This window comes from Puma concolor, chromosome A2 (assembly GCF_028749965.1).
Source record: "Puma concolor isolate L17-30 chromosome A2, mPumCon1.1.hap2, whole genome shotgun sequence".
Taxonomy (NCBI): Eukaryota; Metazoa; Chordata; class Mammalia; order Carnivora; family Felidae; genus Puma; species Puma concolor.
In genome coordinates this window covers 41,914,067-41,933,290 of record NC_141668.1, presented here as the reverse complement: position 1 = coordinate 41,933,290, position 19,224 = coordinate 41,914,067, and the positions used below count along the sequence as shown (strand labels likewise).

General features: G+C 39.5%; 1 long non-coding RNA gene across 1 annotated transcript in view; it reads left to right on the top strand.

Moving 5' to 3' along the window:
• The window catches only part of LOC147583121 (uncharacterized), a 165,079-nt gene extending 146,354 nt beyond the window's left edge, over positions 1 to 18,725 (top strand). Inside the window, exon 5 of the long non-coding RNA XR_015245547.1 lies at positions 18,575 to 18,725. This is a non-coding gene — a long non-coding RNA (uncharacterized LOC147583121). The remainder of the gene's footprint in view (positions 1 to 18,574) is intronic.
• Positions 18,726 to 19,224: the final 499 nt, after the last annotated feature.

Sequence of the window (19,224 nt, the reverse complement as noted above, 5' to 3'; positions counted from 1 at the left end):
CTTAAGGCATTTAGAAAACATATTCTGAAATAGGTATCATGACTTGTTTGTGAAAAGATGCATAGGTTGAGTATGAATTCGAATTATGTATTTAAGAAAAAAGACTAAGTAGTTGAAACCTATTCCAAGTGTGGGGTAGTGTAAGTGTCTCTTAGAGGGAAGCCCGCGGGACTTCGGCTTTCAAAACTTATTTCTAAGGTATTCTTTGAAATATCTGGTAATAGGTAGGGGCTCAGCTTCAGTAAGGTTTAGAATAGTGTTTGGAAAGCTTTCGGAGTTAGGCTGTAATGGGTGAAAGTTAACTGCATGTTATAAATCATACCAGTTTATTAGCAGCAGGTGGGATAAATCCTGAAGTAAGTGGAGAATTAATGAGAGAGTGCTCTATACCTAAAGCATTTTACAAGATATATTTAAGATATGCATATATGACAGATATAGAAGATAGATATAAGAGAGAGAGAACATGTGGGTGAGCTAGCTGTAAATAAAAGGCCTGGCAAGAAATAGTAGGAAGGCACTGACGAGGTGTCACGCTCTGAAACTGCAGGTATCTGCCACTAAACACCTTGATTTGAGGACCCACGTTGCTGAAGCCATAAAAATAATGGGTTGTGTATCTGAAGAGATTATAAAAAATGACTGCCTGAAAAAAGGCCAATTATTGTTTTCTAAAAGTATTTATTCTGGGCTCCTAGCACCGGTGAGCTGAAGTTTGTTCTTCTAAAAACACCAGGAGACTGGCAAGGGACTAAAGGAAAACCGATACATAGAATGAAAGCTTGTTAATCCTTAGAGATTCCACACTGACTTTTCTTAGGAGTTAGTCTTATTTCCCAGCTCTCTCATATCTTCACAGTTGTCTTCACTGGCCCTTTATCTTATCAGTTTGTCAATATATAAAAATGTCCACATAGAATTATCACCACTTCCCTCGATCTTGAGTCCCCTATCGCTCAATATCTTCACTTCTTTGTAGCCGAATTTGAAAGAAAAGTCTCTACCCACTGCTTGCCTCTTTCCTCCGGATTGTCACACCCATCACTCCACAGAAGCCGGCTTCTGGAGGTTACCCACAGCCTCTGACCTGCCTGTCTGCCGAATCTAATGGCTTCTTTTCAGCTGTTATCCTCCTTGACCTCTGTGGCATTTACCATAATAAAGCATCCTTTGTCTTCCAAATCACTACTTTCCTGCAATTTTCCTCTTAATTTTTTGACTGCTATTTACGGGTGTCCTTCTAAATTTCTTTTCCTTCTGGGAGCTTGGGAATATTGGTATTACCAAAGGATGAATTCTTGGTTCTTTGATGTTCTGATTCTCTTATCCATTTCCATCGCAACTGTGCTTGATTTCCACAAACCTCTGTCTCCAGTTCAGACCTCGTGTGGGAGATGCTAGTTACCAGCTTCACCTGGCAGGACTTAAGGCCTCTTAAAGATCACAGAGCTGTTCCATGGTAAGCTTTCTCCTCCTCTGCACTTCCGCTCTCTTCATGGAGTTACTTCGCAGGCGTCTCCCGCTGGAAACTTTGGCATCTGTGACTCCTCTTTTTCACATCCCCAGGAACCAGTCAGTAAGTCTTGCTGATGGCATGTCCAAACTACCTTTGGGATTCCTTTTCCCTTCCTTTATTTTTTTCTGCCTTTCCCCTCTCTGGCTCTCCTCGTTTCTCAGTGAGTTTAGACAGTCTATCATCAGAGAGTCTCCTAATAATGGTTTCGTCTTCAGGCAGCTCAGTGCCTCTCTTCACTTCTCCCAAATTACCTGTTTCTGATACCTTTCCCTTTTCATGTCTGTTTCCTTCTTAAAACGACAAATAATTCCTCAGTACCAAGAGTGTTATGTTAATTAGCACAGTCTGTGGCTTTTCCTCATCTGTTCCCAGGCGACCTTTTCAGCGTTGTCTTTTCCGTGTCTTTTCCACGATGTCTCCTCTTGAATCTCCTCCTGAACTTCTAACTCTGCAGTCCCTCTGGACTACTTGTTGCCACCCCAGATATGTCATGCCTGTCTGAGCCTTGATTATTCTTCAGATGCTTTCCTTGTTTGGAATTTCCTTCTGCTGCTCTTTGCCTCCTAATGAATATTTTCTTCAAGTCCCAGTTCTTGTGCTGCTGCCTCAGAAGACTTTAACTCCCCCTCCAGGGGCAGAATGAAGCCCTATTCACTTCTCTTCTCATCTGCATACTTTGAGAAGTAGTGGAGCAGGGTGGGGAGGTTGTGAGTTTTGATGTCATTCCAACATCAGTGCCAATCACAGCTTCTCCACATTCTAGCTAATTTGCTAAATTATTTAATCTCTCTTAGTATGTTGTTTCAATCATTTCTAAAATGGATCACTGATATGTTATTCCCAAAGATGCTAATATTTATTGAGAGTTTGTAGTGTGCCAGTCACTCTTTTAAGCTTTTGACATGAATTAACTCATCTAATTAAGGAGTAGATTTAAAGAGCCTGTCACATCATAACTATGTGCCAGCAGCAAACACTTACCACGCTGTATCATCACTCCTGGTTTATGAAGCTCTCTTACACTGCTAGACCATGTGCTTTCTGAAGGTAGGCACTAAGTCCTTCATCCATCACCTTCTTTATCTGGTACAGCATTAGCATATAACAAGTGGTAAATAATTGCGGAATTTTTTGAAATTACAGCAAAGCAGAGTTGATCATTGAACTGATACTGGATTACATGCAGTTTGTTAATTTGGTAAATGGATTTCCATGATCAAATATGGGAATATTCTAGCCAAGATTACATATAAAGGCATCAGTATTTTAAAATGCTACCTTTTGTGTTAAAATAGAGTAAGTCACATGTAATAAAGTTGTTTAATTTAAAATAGATGCTACTTTTATCTTCTTGTTGACATGTGCTCCTTTTTTAAATAAGGCTATTTTTCTGGGCGATAGAGTGAACAAGATTAGGACTGGGTAAGTTTCTGATAAGAAAGAAGTTAAGATAAACAATTATTTGAGGTTAGGTGAGATTTTTCTTACAGTTTAATTTTGGTTTTGTGATTTCAGGGGGCCACATGACCAATATTGACATTTCTATCATAATTTGTGATATTCAAATTAGATATTCAAATACCTAATAAGAACTCAGAATGGCCCACTAGATCTGGTTCCTGGGGTTTATGGTTAACTCAGAAGATGCAAGACCATGGTCAGAATTGAGAACCTTGAGGGTCCCCTTAGAGAGATGGTTCTCTCCTCCAAGTCTGTTTCATTGTGACCCAAATGTGCTAAGAAGGGTTTAGATAGATGCTCTCTTTTGTCCAAAAAGGGAAGAGATGTTGGAGTAGATGCATATACCTCATTGTCCCTGATTCTGCTTCTTAGAGATTGCTTTGTACCTACCACAACCCAGAGTAGAACAAAACAAAACAGCTTCTTTATGGGACATTCCCAAGAGGAGTTGGGTGCATGTTTGAGTGGATGTATATAGCAGGGTGCTAAGGAAACATCCTGAAAAGTCAAGTCCTCATTAAGAGGTAAGCATGCACTGAAGGAAAGAAATTTGGGAAAAGGGAATAAAGTAAGGGTGTAGCTTGAATAGTTTATTACTTAAAAAAATATTTTTGTGACAAAAGCAAAGGCAAAAAGAGCAAAAATAAACAAATGGGACCACATCAAACTGAAAAGCTTCTGCAGGCAAAGGAAACCATCAACAATATTAAAAGGCAACCTATAAAATGGGAGAAAGTATTTAAGAATTATATATGTGATAACTGGTTAATATATATAAAGTCCCACACAGCCCAAAAGAAAAGGATAGCAACAACAGCAACCCTGGAAGACAGCTCACTGATGTTCCACAGAAAATCCAGCCTTACTTGAACAAAACTTAATTCCTTTCCTTTTTTTCCCTCCCTTCCCAATCTTAACTCCTCCTACATTTTTAAGCTTGGTGAATGGCATCACTGCTTAGTCTTCTAAGCCAGAAATTTGGGCATTATCTCAGATTTTTCCATTCCTCTGTATTCTACATCCAACTAACTGGTCAGCAAGTTTTCTTAACTCAATTTCCTTAGTATTTCCAAAACAGGTCACATTCCCCCGACACCCATCCCCACCTGTTCTCACTGCCTTTGTTTAGGCCAACATTGTTTCTTGTCTTGAAAGCTATAGCAGCTTTGCTCATCTGTCATCATGGTATCTGGTTTTTTGTTTTTGTTTTTGTTTTTTTGCCTGCGTATGGCGTAGTGGACCCCTCTTCCTTTCCTCCTATGTGTGCAAAACATGTAAGGAACAAATGCAAAGTTTTCCTTCTGAAATGCTTTGAATAGTTGTTTCAGCTCTGGGCTCATTGGTTTGATTTTATGCTCTGAGGTTTGCTGGAGAAATAGTCATATCATCAGACTGTGCTTCAAGGGAAGGTGAGGAAAGCCTGGCTCTGAATGATATGTGGAAGAGTAAGAGTCCCAAGAGGTTGTTCTGCCATTTTCCTAGAGCAGTAAAAACAACCAGTCTGCCCAAAGAGGGATTAGAGTTGACCGTTCTCCCCAAGCTGTGTACTTTCTCTCTTGGTCTGCATTTTGTACTTCTCTGCTTGTACTTCTCAGAAAAATTACTTCTAGTATTTTTTTTTAACGTTTATTTATTTTTGAGACAGAGACAGAGCATGAACGGGGGAGGGTCAAAGAGAGGGAGACACAGAATCCGAAACAGGCTCCAGGTTCTGAGCTGTCAGCACAGAGCCTGATGCGGGGCTCGAACTCACAGACCGCAAGATAATGACCTGAGCCAAAGTCAGCTGCTTAACCGACTGAGCCACCCAGGTGCCCCAAATTACTTCTAGTATTGACTGATGGTCAACCTGACTGGCAGCAGTTGAAGCATCAGGAAAACTCTCACAAGGACTCTTGCCACTGTCAGTTTTATCATCTTCTCCTTTTCTTTCTTAAACTCTTGTTGTTGTTAAGTAGGAGGAAGTAAGATAGAAAGTTTTCTAGATGAGCAAAATGACTGAAAGTTGCTTGAGTTCTAAAAATGGCTAATTTGCCAATTTGTGAGATTTGCTGCCCAAGCTGCACACATCCTGAGTCTAACTAGCCAACTTGGAATTAAACTAGGTGGGCTTGATTTCTTTTCTCAGAGAATCCAGCAAATAGTCTCCCACATAGTCTTCTGTGACTTTAATGGGTCCTTTAGAGCCCAGGATTCATTCTCCATGAGGAGTATCATTCTAGAATTCCAATTCCATACTGTTACTTCCCTTCCCTTCCCTTCCCTTCCCTTCCCTTCCCTTCCCTTCCCTTCCCTTCCCTTCCCTTCCCTTCCCTTCCCTTCCCTTCCCTTCCCTTCCCTTCCCTTCCCTTCCCTTCCCTTCCCTTCCCTTCCCTTCCCTTCCCTTCCCTTCCCTTCCCTTCCCTTCCCTTCCCTTCCCTTCCCTTCCCTTCCCTTCCCTTCTTTCTGAGAGAGAGAGGGCATGTATGCATGAGTGGGGGAGGGGCAGAGAGAGAGAGGATCCTAAGCAGGCTATGCACCGTCAGCACAGAGCCTGTTGTGGGGCTTGAATCCACCAACCATGAAATACGACCTGAGCTGAAGTTGGATGTTTAACTACCTGAGCCACCCAGGTGCCCCTATACTATCATGTTTCTTCTTAAAATCCTTCAAAGGTAACTGATATTCTTTAGTGTAAAATGAATGTTGAATGATTTGTTTTTCATGTAAGTCCTATGATCTCCATTCCTTCTACCTAAGCTCTACCTTCTCCCACCACCATGCATTTCTTCATCTATCTCTGACTTCTTCAATTAAAAGTCAGCACCAATGCCATCTGGTCAGGGAAGGCTTTTCTCATTGTCATTACTTCCTCCTCCTTCCTGCACAAAATTGGGTAAGTAACTTCTCTATTCTCATAAAAGAACCCAGGGCTTACCTTTGCTTTAGCATTTTTGTGCTTCCTGATTCCATGGTCCACCAGACTGAGAAGTTCCAAGGTCAAGAGTTCTGACTTATTTGGCTTTACTCCCTTAGGTCTAATGCAGTGACTGGGGCTTAGCAGGTGTTGAAAATGTCTTTGATTAAAATTAAGAACCAAGTATAACTTCATGGGAATGGAGCTTTTAATGAGATCTCAAGCTTTCTCAAACCATTTCCACAGATAACCTAATAGTTTCTAGTTTATATCACACCCGGTGGAGGATTCTTTGGGGGTTAAAGTTGGCCTAAATATTCCATGTAATCTAGAATATACTTCTGAAGAGAGAAATTGTCCATGTAAGCCCATGGTGTCTAAGCAGACACTTACGCGGAAAGGATCCATAGCCTGCCTGTAAGTTCTCAGTAAATATTTTCAGAGAGTCTAACTGGGTTTAGTTCCTTAGAGAAGAGAGGGAAAGTTTGTAGAATACTGTGGCTGAAACTCCGTGGTTCACTTGAAGTGGGACTGGATCAAGACCATACTTCTACCCATTATTTTGTACCAGTGGACATTATTATATGTTATCAGAATAGACAATAACAGTGTTTTTCATTAATTTAATTGTCCTCATTGAAATGATGGAATTGACTCTAGAAAATTTGGAGCACCAACACACTGGAATACTAAGAGAACAGTACCCTCACTCTCTCAAATTGCTAGCTTAGTCTCATTTTGTCGGCTTTGACTATTAAATGAAAACGTGCTCTTTTAGTTGCAATAAACTTTCAATCTTTCATGTTGACCCAAAATGCCAGATTTATTTTCTTATTTTTGGAATGTCTTAAAAAGGTGGCCTGCCAAAGATCTGTCTGTGAGAACACAGTAGTGATGAGCTGAATCTGCCACTAGATGTCATTACCTTTTCAAATAAATGGCTTTAAAGAACATTTCAGTAAAAGCTCGCTTCAAACCTCAGGTTTCTGTGTTCCTTTTCATAGCATCTATGGAGTAAGTAATAAAGCTATCCTTCATCTTAACACATTTGCCCTATTTAGATTTTGGAATTTATGTTGCCTTATCCAGCCCATTGCATTGTGAACCGGCGCTTACAATGCGTGAACGGTACTTTTCGTGATGCAATACTGATCTTGTCTTCACTTAAGGAGATGTGAAAACTATTCAGAAGCACAAAACAATATATATTTAATAGCCTTTCCATTACAGAAAGCTAATAAAAATTCCAACACGAATAGATTTTGCTTAGGAAATTGTGTTTCCATTTCTCTTGGGGAAACATGGATACTTTATTTTTTATATTCCTCTGTAAATGACTACTAAATTGCACAACTTCTGTGCAATCTAGAGTTGTGCAGCAATTTTATCAAATTTTTAAAAAAGTACTACTAAATTATCGTGATCAATTATAAACTTTCCAATATGAACTCCTGATGTGGTGCTGTTCATACTTCACCAAAGGGCTGTACACACATCTGTTTTTCCTCCAAGAAATAAAATAAAATAAAAATAAATGTGAGAGAAGGGAATCAGTGAAGCATAGCAATCTCACACTTGCATATTTTATAATCCATGATCACAGCAGGGATAGTAGTTATCTTGTTGCATATCTAAATAATAGGCTTTCAAAATTCCAAGCTAAATTTAGTCTTATTTTAAACGACGTATGTTCTGTGTTTGCATTTTTTGAAAAGATTTTTAAATATTAAAACTTCTTGTAAAGAGCCGATGCCTAGAGCTGGAGATCTCATTTTCTAGCCAGTGCATACATATTCCGTCTTTCTGTCCATTTCTCTGGTATAAGCTAGAAATGTTCAGGTTTGAACATGAAAAAGATCTTCCTTCGGGACCACCACCTGCCAGATCTATTCCACTTAAACACAGTTCCCTCGCATAGAGGATTTTTTTTCTGGAACAGCCAATTCATCCGACTGGTAAAACCTCCATAATACATGTGCCAAAACAAGACAACGATTGTTATGTGTGGTTAGTGCCCTAGAATTCTTCACACCCGCTAACAAACCTGATTAAATTTCCACTGAGTGAACCCCAGCCTAGGCTGATCCTGGGAACTCCTTGCCCTTGGAGGCTGTTTCTGTGATGCCAAAACCAGTACTTCCTTCCTACTGTGTCCAGGTTAGGAGAGGCACTGGAGTCTTTTGCTATTGAGGGAAAAGTGTTTAAAGATGAAAACTTTCATCCATAATAAGAGAGGAATGGTTGACAGATAAAGGTTTTCAACGAGCAAAGATGATCATGATTACCATAGTACACTGATGGATGATACTGTGTCACTGTCATCTTGAAGTGACTCGTGCCATGAACAGATTGGGGGCTGGATAAACACTTACTGAATTAAGTTATAAGAAGGATATTTTTAAAAGTTTGTTTACTTAGGGACAGCAGGGGAGGGGCAGAGAGAGAGGGAGAGAGAGATAATCCCAACCGGGCTCCACATGCATGGCCAATGCAGAGCCTGACACGGGGCTCAAACTCACGAACTGTGAGATCATGACCTGAGATGAAGTCAAGAATCAAACGTTTAACCAACTGAGCCATCCAGGTGCCCCATAAGAAGGATTTCTAAAGCAAGTGAAACTTTTTTGCTACCGTCTGAGGTCTATGTTCCTGTGAATACAAAATTATGCTGTCTTCTCTGTCTCTCTGTCTCTCTCTAAAATAAACATTAAAAAAATTAAAGGGGCACCTGGGTGGCTCAGTTGGTTAAGCGTCCAACTTTGGCTCAGGTCATGATCTTGCAGTCCGATCTGTGAGTTTGAGCCCCACGTGGGGCTCTGCTGACAGCTTGGAGCCTGGAGCCTGCTTTGGCTTCTGCATCTCTCTCTCTCTGCCCCTTCCCCATTCACACTCTGTCTGTCTCTAAAATAAATAAACATTAAAAACAAAATTATGCTGTCTTTTGAACAAGAAAATACCATAATGCAGTATAGTCAGGGTAGATCTGCTTGAGTATCTCCCAGGTTAGTTGAATTCTGATAGTAGTTTGCCGGTCATACTCTCTTGCCTGAGTCTCTCTTGGTCACTAACATTTATCACAGACCAGGGGTCTGTGATTTGGGGATCACATTCTACTTCATTCCACAGAGAAAGAAAAAGAAAGGGCTCCAGAATGAGAGAAAGGCCTTGCACTTGCAAGGCCACTACGGTGGGTACACTATGATTAACAATGCAAATCCTGGCTGAGAAACAAACTGCAGCGAAGGTACCTACCACATGGAAATGAAAACCATACATTTCCCTCTTTATACATTGTTGGTCAACTCTTGAGTATGTAAAGGGCAGAGTTCCATGTGGTCCTTATTCTCCCATAGTCTGCTGACATCTATTGTAGTTACATGTACTGAGCATGTAGTTACATTGCTCTGAACACTTATTTTCATTAGGGGGAATCTGCTGTTTACTTCTGCACTTCTGTTACAGAAAGGAGACTTCAAAAAATTGTGTCTTGGGGCACCTGGGTGGCTCAGTCAGTTAAGCATCTGACTTTGGTTCAGGTCATGATGTCACGGTTCCTGAGGTCAAGCCCCAGATTGGGCTCTGTGCTGACAGCTCAGAGCCTGGAGCCTGCTTGGGGTTCCATTTCTCTCTCTCTCTCTCTTTCTCTCTCTCTCTAAAAAATAAATAAACATTAAAAAAATTTAAAAAAAAACTGGGGGTAATAATATTACCAACTTCTGGGTAATGCTATGAGGTTTAAATATATTAATATATATATTTAGAATAGTACCTGTCACATAGTTATAAATACTAGTTATTGTTGTTATTGTTATTACTTTAGATTTCTGCCTGCTAATTTATTTGAAAAATGGAACAATTTGCTTCAGCCAAGAAATTTTGAAACCTACCAATCTAGACTATTAATATATGAAAATTCTCTTTTCTCCACTCTAAGCATTTTGCCTGGTAAATTGGAACAGATTCCACAGTTCAGAGCAACGAAGCACTCGGGTCAGTGCTGGGTGAACCCTGATGAATTGTTCTTTGATGAGTTGTCATTTTCTATTCTTAAAAGAGGCATTAAGAATTTATAACAATGTTCTAGTTGCATTATCATTTGGATGGTGTGTTTATGCTAATTTCTACTGCCAATCCTAATTACCAGTGGTTAAATTCATTAAAAAATAATTTTTTTTCCAGACTCTTGTCTGATTCACCTTGCTTCCTAGAATATCTCAATTTCCTTTTGGTTCACTTGCCACAATTATCAAATGATTTATTCACCAAACAGTATAAATCAGAGGTGCTTTTACTTATTCACCAGGCCTTTACTCAGTGCTTCTTGATGCTTTGTGGGTATCCAAACATTTTTCCATATAACCTTAGAGGTCATCTAGTCTAAGAGATCACATATTATAGAGTTATTTTTTGTATGCTCAGTAACAAGTGGTTCTGTTATATGAGGGCTAGATTCTTGCCTGGGAATAGCTCATACTGTGGTTGGTGACACATTATATAGAATGAAGAGTGAAGTTACAAAGCTTTCACATTTCAACCTGGTAAGTCAAGTACACAAATATTACTTGTTCAAGATACAAACTAAGGAGCAGGAGAGTTGAGAACAGAATTCAGATGCCCTGCTTCTAAAATACAATGTTATACTACTTTGCTCAGTGCTATTGCTTCTTATAAAATGTGCTGTATATAGTGATTAGCTATTTAGATGGGCTACAAACTAAATTTAGTTTAATGAAAAGAATACTTGTTTTTTGGTCAGAAGTCATGGATAAGACACTAGGTTTTGTATGAATAAGAAACCTCAATTTTCTTAGTCTATAAATTCAGGATTATAGTGCTTGTCCTGTCCACCATATAAGATAGGTTTGGCACCAAATGAAGTTATTCTTGAGTAACTCTTGCTTTGCTCATACTCTTTTGTAGGAGATAAGAGGTTTTTTTTTTCTTAATTTATTTACAAATAAGAATGTTTTATTTAATTAATTTATTTATTTATAGTTTATTTTCAAGTTAGCTAAATACAGTGTGCCCTTGATTTTGGGGGTAGATTCCTGTGATTCTTCACTTACATACAACACCCAGTGCTCATCCCAACAAGTGCCTTCCTCAATGACCATCACCCATTCCCCGCCCCCATCATCTCTCAGTTCGTTCTCTGTATTTAACAGTCTCTTATGGTTTCCCTCTCTCTCTGAAACTATTTTCTCCCCTTCCCTTCCCCCATGGTCTTCTGTTAAGTTTCTTAAGTTCCACATGACTGGAACATATGATATATATCTTCCTTTGACTGACTTATTTCACTTAGCATAATACCCTCCCGTTCCATCATATTGCAAATGGCAGGATTTCATTCTTTCTCATTGCCAATTAGTATTCCATTGTATATATAAACCACATCTTCTTTATCCAGCTATCAGTTGATAGACATTTGGGCTCTTTCCATAATTTGGCTATTGTTGAAATTGCTGCTGTAAACACTGGGGTGCATGTGCCCCTGTAAATCAGCCCTCCTTGTATCCTTTGGATAAATTCCTAGTAGTGCTATTTCTGGGTCATAGGGTAGTTCTATTTTTAATTTTTTGAAGAATCCCCCATGTTGTTTTTCACAGTGGCTGCACCAGTTTGCATTCCCACCAACAGTGTAAAAGGATTCCCCTTTCTACGCATCCTTGCCAGTATCTGTTGTTTCCTGTCTTGTTGATTTTAACCATTCTTAGAGGTGTGAGGTAGTATCTGATCATGGTTTTGATTTGTATTTCCCTAATGATGAGTGACGCTGAGCATCTCTTCATGTGTCTTTTGGCCATCTGGATGTTTTCTTTGGAAAAGTGGATATTTATGTCTTCTGCCCATTTCTTCATTGGATTATTTGGTTTTTGAGTGTTGATTTTGGTAAGTTCTTTATAGATTTTGTATACTAACCCTTTATCTGATATGCCATTTGCAAATATCTTCTCCCATTCCATCAGTTGAATTTTAGTTTTGTTGATTGTTTCCTTGCGGTGCAGGAGCTTTTTATCTTGATGAGGTCTCAAAAGTTCATTTTTGCTTTTATTTCACTTGCCTTTGGAGATGGGTCAAGTGAGAAATTGCTACGGCTGAGGTCAGAGATTGTTGCCTGTTTTCTCCTCTAGGTTCCTGTCTCACATTTAGGTCTTTCGTCCGTGTTGAGTTTATTTTTGTGTATGGTGTAAGAAAGTGGTCCAGTTTCATTCTGCATGTTGCTGTCCAGTTGTCCCAGCACCATTTGCTAAAGAGACTGTCTTTATTCCACTGTATACTCATTCCTGCTTTGTCAAATATTAGTTGGCCATACATTTGTGGGTCTAATTCTGGGTTCTGTATTCTATTTTATTGGTCTATGTGTCTGTTCTTGTGCCAATACCATACTGTCTTGATGATTACAGCTTTGTAGTAGAGGCTAAAGTCTGGGATTGTGATGCCCCCGCTTTGGTTTTCTTTTTCAACATAACTTTGGCTATTTGGGGTCTTCTGTGGTTCCATACAAATTTTGTAGGTAAGAGTTTTAAATTTAGGAATGCTTCCTTCCTTAACATATCTTCTCCCAATCTTGTGGAAATACTTATCATTTTGGAGAAAAATAAGCTTATGTAGTGGGAATGAATCTCCATCCACAAACTCAGTCTTTTAAGAGATACTTCTGGTACAAGGTGGTAATTGTTCTCTCATACTTATTCCCCATTTCTCTCAGAAAAAGAACCCTCCAAATCTTAGATCATGGCTTCTCAGGATAAAGATCATATTCCCTTGACTACAGGATGTATCCTTCTGACTTCATTCTGGCCAGTGGGACATAAGCACAAGCAGTGTGTGAATCTTCAGGGGAGGGATGTCTTCTTCTCTCAGTTTGCTCTTCTTGCTATCTGTAATATGGATATCTGTAAATTTTGAGTCAATCATTCCCAACAACACTTGAAACATTTACTATTAATATTCTCGCTCTGCTGGTGAGGGATTTGAGGCACAGAGGGGCCAGGTACCTTATCAAAGGCACATAATCCTGGTGGAGCCAGGATTTCCACTTAGGAAGTCTGGCTGATGGGACTGTGCATGTAATTACTGCTTTTCCTAGGACAGCAATGGAATTTTTGTTCTGACTCTTTCCCTGTTGTGCCTGGAGGGGTGACTACAGTCATCCCTGTGCCTCCCTTTTCATATTCTTTACCAAGGTTTCACATACATTACCAAGTTTTCAGATAGGTCTTGGTGGTCCACTGGTCACCTTTCTATCATAGGTATGACTGAAATGCCCATTGTGACGAAGGTAAATTTAGAAAAATGTTGACTAGAGCATACAAAGCGCTTCATATTTTTAGCCCAAGGAAGGAGAGAAGCTTAGAATACAGATGTTTGACACAAGTGGAATGAACACTTTAGAAGCGATGAAACTCTACTTTCCTGCTCCCAGTTGCCCAATGAATCTTAATCTTATAATGATTTTATAATAATAAAAACTTACTTTCCTCTCCATTCAAGGAAATAGTGAGGTCAACTGCTCATTTCTTTAGAAAAATTTGTGGGAGAGCTTCATGGGCTTTGTTTTCAAAACTAATGTCCAGTGGGATTAAGGTAAGAGGGATTTCTTCCAAATTAAAGGAGACTATTCAAGACTGAATGAGGTACAGAGAGCAGATTGTAGATCAGGGAACAAAACTAGAAGTTTATATAATTTTACAATTTCATTGGTGGGGGAAGTTCAGGGAAAAGTCTTTGATGGTTCATACTGCAGATAAAAGATAAAATGATGCAGGAAGTAACTTTTTAACTATAAAGGGACCAAATTTATCCTGGAGATTTAAAAGCTGCTGGGCAATGAGCATGAGTGGTGTTCAGTGACAGTCAACCAAGCAATTGCAAATCCACACTGTCTTGCCTGAATTTCCCATCTACCCTGTGGTCTGAAAGGGACTTTGTACTGAAACATCAGTTGTACAAAAAATCAGTTGTACTTCTTCACCCATCAGCTTGGCTAGAGACTGGTGTGGTCTGTCATGTGGATGTTCTTTCTGTCCCTTACTATTGGCCTGAAAGTTTGGGATTGCTTGGAGATCATAAAGAATTAGAACCACTGAAATACCTATCCTCCCAACCTGCCTTCCACTTTCAATGAGATGGCTCTGCTCTCCCATGCCATTCTTGAAATATGGGGTTCTGGTCAATTCAGAAGACCCATGTAGGATTCAGTTTCCTTGAAGTTGTGTGTCACCACAGATTATAGTACCATTCCCAGTCCAAAGGCTCATAATTCAGCCTGGGGACATCTTTTTCTTTCAAACCTCATTCTTCCCGAAGTGCTAAGCTTGTGAAAAGAAAGACCAGGTTGTTCTGCCATGAACTTCTCCTGAAACAAACATAGAGCCTACTCTCTGCTTCAAAGCAAAGGAAGGGAAAGAGAATACACACAGGATACGTTGTATCCTGAAATTATCCTGTTCCACATATATCACACATACACATATTTTACCCATAGACTGAGAATGGGCAAATGAAAATCCAGCAAAACAGTCCATCTTCTTAATGTCCATCTGCCTCATGATCATTGATGGCTTGGCTAGTGAGTCTTTCTGCCCTCATTTGCCCATCAGAGACCTTTGCCATGTGGATCATTTCCAGTTTGTAGGCATTCATGGCCCAAGCTTCTCCTGCTTGCCAGGAAGCCTGCATTCAGTTTCCTCTGGGGTCCCTGAGCTTAGCCCATCTTTGTTTTAGTCTTTGTTCCCTGAATTCTAGGAAGCCCACTGCTGGCAAATAACTCACTTTTCATCTTGGACCAGGGGACAGTGATGTCTTTTCAGTGTTTTCCTCCAGCATTACTATTTCTCTTTATTTTCTTTCCACAATGCTGGCGTTACCTGCCAACCTGCCTTCCAAAATTCCCTGACATAAAACTCAACTCACAAAGCATTTTATGAAGCATGTAGTTCTCTATAACTGAGCAGTATTTTTCTGTATTAAAACAATTATACTTGATAAAATTTGATTTTTCTTAAGGAGTTGTACTCAATAAAAGAAAAGCAGTTTTAAATGGATGAGGATAAAACAAGCAAATGATTTTGAGTCTATTCAAAGGACATAGAAATTGATGGCCCTTTTTCTTTTTATACTTCCTACGTTGGAGCTACCTCTGACAAATGGAGTCTAGGGTATTTTGTGTGAATGCATTTTTGGCTCTAGTCCCATCAAAAGGGTCAGAAAAATCATTCCATTGGATAACCTAGAAAACTGCCATAACTGCCAATCCAACTGGCAATTGCCAACTGGTTGTCCAATGGGCACTGGTAGCTTATATGAGACTGAACATGAAATGTTTAAACACTAATACCTCTGAGCCACTCAAACAGTGTGTCTGTGCTGTGGGGAGACCTGCTTTCAGCTGTAATTCCAATCACACAGTTATGTTTTCTTCCAAAAAGAATGAGCAGAATCAAATCCTCCCATTATGACAAGGCAGCTGGAGAATGCAGAACAAAATCAAATGGCCAGGCTGTATTGTAGAGGCAAATCTTGGAGATGTGAGAATATCCTCATGAGCAATGAAGATGTTAGGAACCTTAAGAACCATTATGTGTGTGGCATTTACTAATAGTCTGCCCGACACATAATAGGTGCTCAAAATAGGTTAGCTGAACATGAAAATGAGGGATATTAGAAGGAGTGCATCCACTCTGGATGGCAATTATAAAGACTCAGACCTTGAGGTGAAATGTAAGTAATTACTGATTAGAGATTTAGATTTCCCCTTAGTGATAAGCTGGGTATTAGTCTCTGATTATATATACATCCCACCCCCTTTAAAACTCCTTAGAACTCCTGTAATGGCTGGCTACCTGTTGCCCTTAGGATAAAATCCAAATACCTCAGTAAGCTATTTGCTATGATGTTTGTCCTTTTTTTTTTTTTCAGGTTTATTTTAAGATACATTTCCCATTCCTCAACCCATCATTGTACAAATTCTGTGCATTAGCCATCACCAACCTACTCCTTGAATAGGAAAACAAATTGTAGTATATCCATACACTGGAATGCTACTCAGCAACAAAAAGCAATGTATTACTTGTGCACGCAGCTCAAAAACTTTATGTTGATAGCTATATGCAAGAAAACATACCAATAATTCCATTAATAAGAAATTCAAGAACAGGCAAAACCAATCCATAGTGATAAAATTTAGACCAGATATTGACCATGGTTGGTAGCAATTGAATTAAAGGGTCACAAGAGGGTTTTCAGGGGGTGATGATATCTTGATTGAGGTGCGAGTTACACAGTTGAATATGTTTGTCAAAATTCATTGAAGTACATTTCATGCATGTAAATTTTACTGTAGACTTCTGCAGTTTGCTTTTTATAGATCACTATGCTACTTCAAGTCTCAGTGCCTTTGCTCATGTCCTCTGCTGGGAATCCCTATATTCTACTTTCTCCCTTACACCTCTGCTTGGTAGATGCCTGCTAGTTTATGAAACTCACATAGAGTCACCCATCTGTGAAGCCTTTCCTGACATAATTTTCTAGCACTGATGTGGCAAAGTAACTCTGTCTTTATGCTTTCTTCAAAAGTTCCTTAACTAGGGGCGCCTGTGTGGCTTAGTTGGTTAAGCATCCAACTTCAGCTCAGGTCATGATCTCATGGTTCGTGAATTTGAGCTTCATGTCAGGCTCTGCTCTGACAGCTCAGAGCCTGGAGCCTGCTTTGGAATCTGTGTCTCCCACTGTCTCTGCCTCTCCCCTGCTCATGCTCTGTCTGTCCCTGTCTCTCTCTCAAAAATAAATAAACATTTTTTTTAAAAGTTCCTTAACTAAAAGGTATTGGTATTTAATATTTAACATTTTATTAAAAAATAAAAATATTTTTTAATGTTTATTTATTTTTGAGAGAGAGACAGAGACAGAACATGAGTGGGGGAGAGAGAGAGGGAGACACAGAATCCAAAGCAGGCTCTGGAGCTGTAGGCACAGAGCCCAACACAGGGCTCAAACCCACTTAGTACAAGATCGTGACCTGAGCCAAAGTCAGACTCTTAACCAACTGAGCCACCCAGGTGCTCCTTGAACATTTTTATCCATGCCCCCAAAATATATGATCTATAGTTGTTGAATGATTATCCTCAAATTAACTATATAGTAAGGTCTCTGTAAATGCTTTTCAGTTGTGGTTTCAGCCATTTTCAATAAGTTCTTTTCTTAGGAATTTGCTTCACTATCCTCTCATTCAGGTGTGAATTCCCTCCTTGGATTATTTCTCTATACTTCTTCCTCCCCACGCTGCCCTTCTTCTCTGGATACTTGGTAGTACAGTGGATAAAGAGTCACAAAGACTTTCAGGAGACTGGCTTTCCTCATGACTTCTATAACTTTGGGAAATTGAGTCAATTTCTCTGAATCTATTTTCTCTTATCTGAGATGGTAATCATATGATCCAACTCTTGGTGTTACCAGGAAGAAATGCAGACATAGTGAACAGCTTCTAGTTTAGGACTTGAACATAGGTGCTTCTCCATACATATCAGCCCCTGTGCTCTGCCTGCTGACCTAATTAGATCATTGCTTTTTACCAATGTGGGCCTTGTGGTTTGTTGGGCTTGCTGCCCACCTCTGGCATGGCTTTGGTTGTGCTGCCCTTCCTAGTCAGAGAAATATCTTCACCAAGGGCAATCACAGCTTTTCCTCTTTCCTGGCTCTTGAGGCAGGTAGGGTTATGGAGAGCCTGAGAGCTCTCCAAATATAACTTTGCCAATAATTTTTTAATATGTGCATAGCTCTTATACTAAAGTACTGAGCTTTCCTCTTGAATTGTATCCTCTGTTTACAGGATAAACATGTCTATTTTCCCAGATACTCACCCAGAGTTGTGCCTCTCTTACTTTTCATGAAGTAGCACTTACTGTCTTCTTTGAGGATTAAATTTTTCTTGGGGCCATACTGTGTTCAAATAGAGTAGTTGACAGCCCAGACCAGCCATAGTCAAGGAAAAATCTCTTTGCCAGGGACTAATATCTAATCATTTTCATTGTCATTTGATAAGAATAGTCAAATTTCTAAGGATATTGTTGCCAAGCTACATCACCAACATACTTTTCTGAGTAAGATGGAGGGGTCAGATATGGTGAGGATGGGGTCTTCTAGCATCAGAGTTCAGAATTCTTGCTGTAAAGAAGTTGAGATAAGAATACTATACCCCTTATCTGATAAAAGTGAAATCTTTTAATTAACACCATATGTTGCTAGCATTAATATCAAATCATCAAGATTAGGCTAACTTTTCAACCAACAAACAGAATGAAGAGAGGGAACACATTTTCCTGAGGTTAATGACTGACACCAGCGGTCTGGCACATCATTTGTTAAGTGAGAGATACAGAAAGAGGAAAATTATGTGCAAAACGATTAGAGAGTGAAAATCACATAGAAATACTGAGCTTGGAGTAGGAAAAGCAGAAAGTGAGGTGTCACACAGCATATTGGCTAGATGAAAGAAAAGCAGTCTTGGGAAGAAGGCATGGTAGTAGTTCACTAGTGGAGACATGTAAATGGAGGAGGCTTGGGGAAGAACGGGAGGAAGAGTCAAGAAGAGACTGGCTGGCTGTATATACTGGAGATGTACAAAGATAGGAGTCAGGAAAGGAGGAAGTGGACCCATTTCTTTAAGTTGAGACTTTAAGTGCCTTTGTAATAATTCACAGGACACTTCAGAGGAATCGTGTAATTGAATTGGTGGCACAACAAGGAACAAGGCACCATTCTGAAAGCGCTTCTTGCCTGGCATGTCCATCCTAGGTCCAGCATCATAGCCACTCCAGACACGTGAATCACAAGGTACAAATATCCACTTCTTAGGAGCCTGGGTTTTACAAAAACAACATTAAATATGATAAGGTGAGGAGCTGAGCCCAGATATATGAGTTGTATTTAATAACTATAATACCACTAAATAAACATAAACATTATTCTTTACATATATGCATGGAAAACTCCACTATGACTCCCACTATTATTCTATTATTGATAGCAACTAAGGAATTAGATGCTAAGGGAATGTCCTCTGCTGGATCTATTCGGGGTCTTTTTTCTTTGAAATCTTTGTGTGTGTGATGATCCTCTTCTGTGTTCCACCAGGTTCTTTATAATGTGTTTTCCTTCCTTGAATCAGGATTGATTAATTGCTGAAAATTCCCAATTGTTTCATTTGCAATTGGTAAAACTCACAGGTTTTGTTAGCAGCCCTCTATCTGTTCTTAATTTGCTGCTTTATGTGTTTAATTGAGGGTCCTTTTGACAACAGCAACAATAATTGGAAATGCTTATTCTACACGCTTACATATGTGCGAACAAC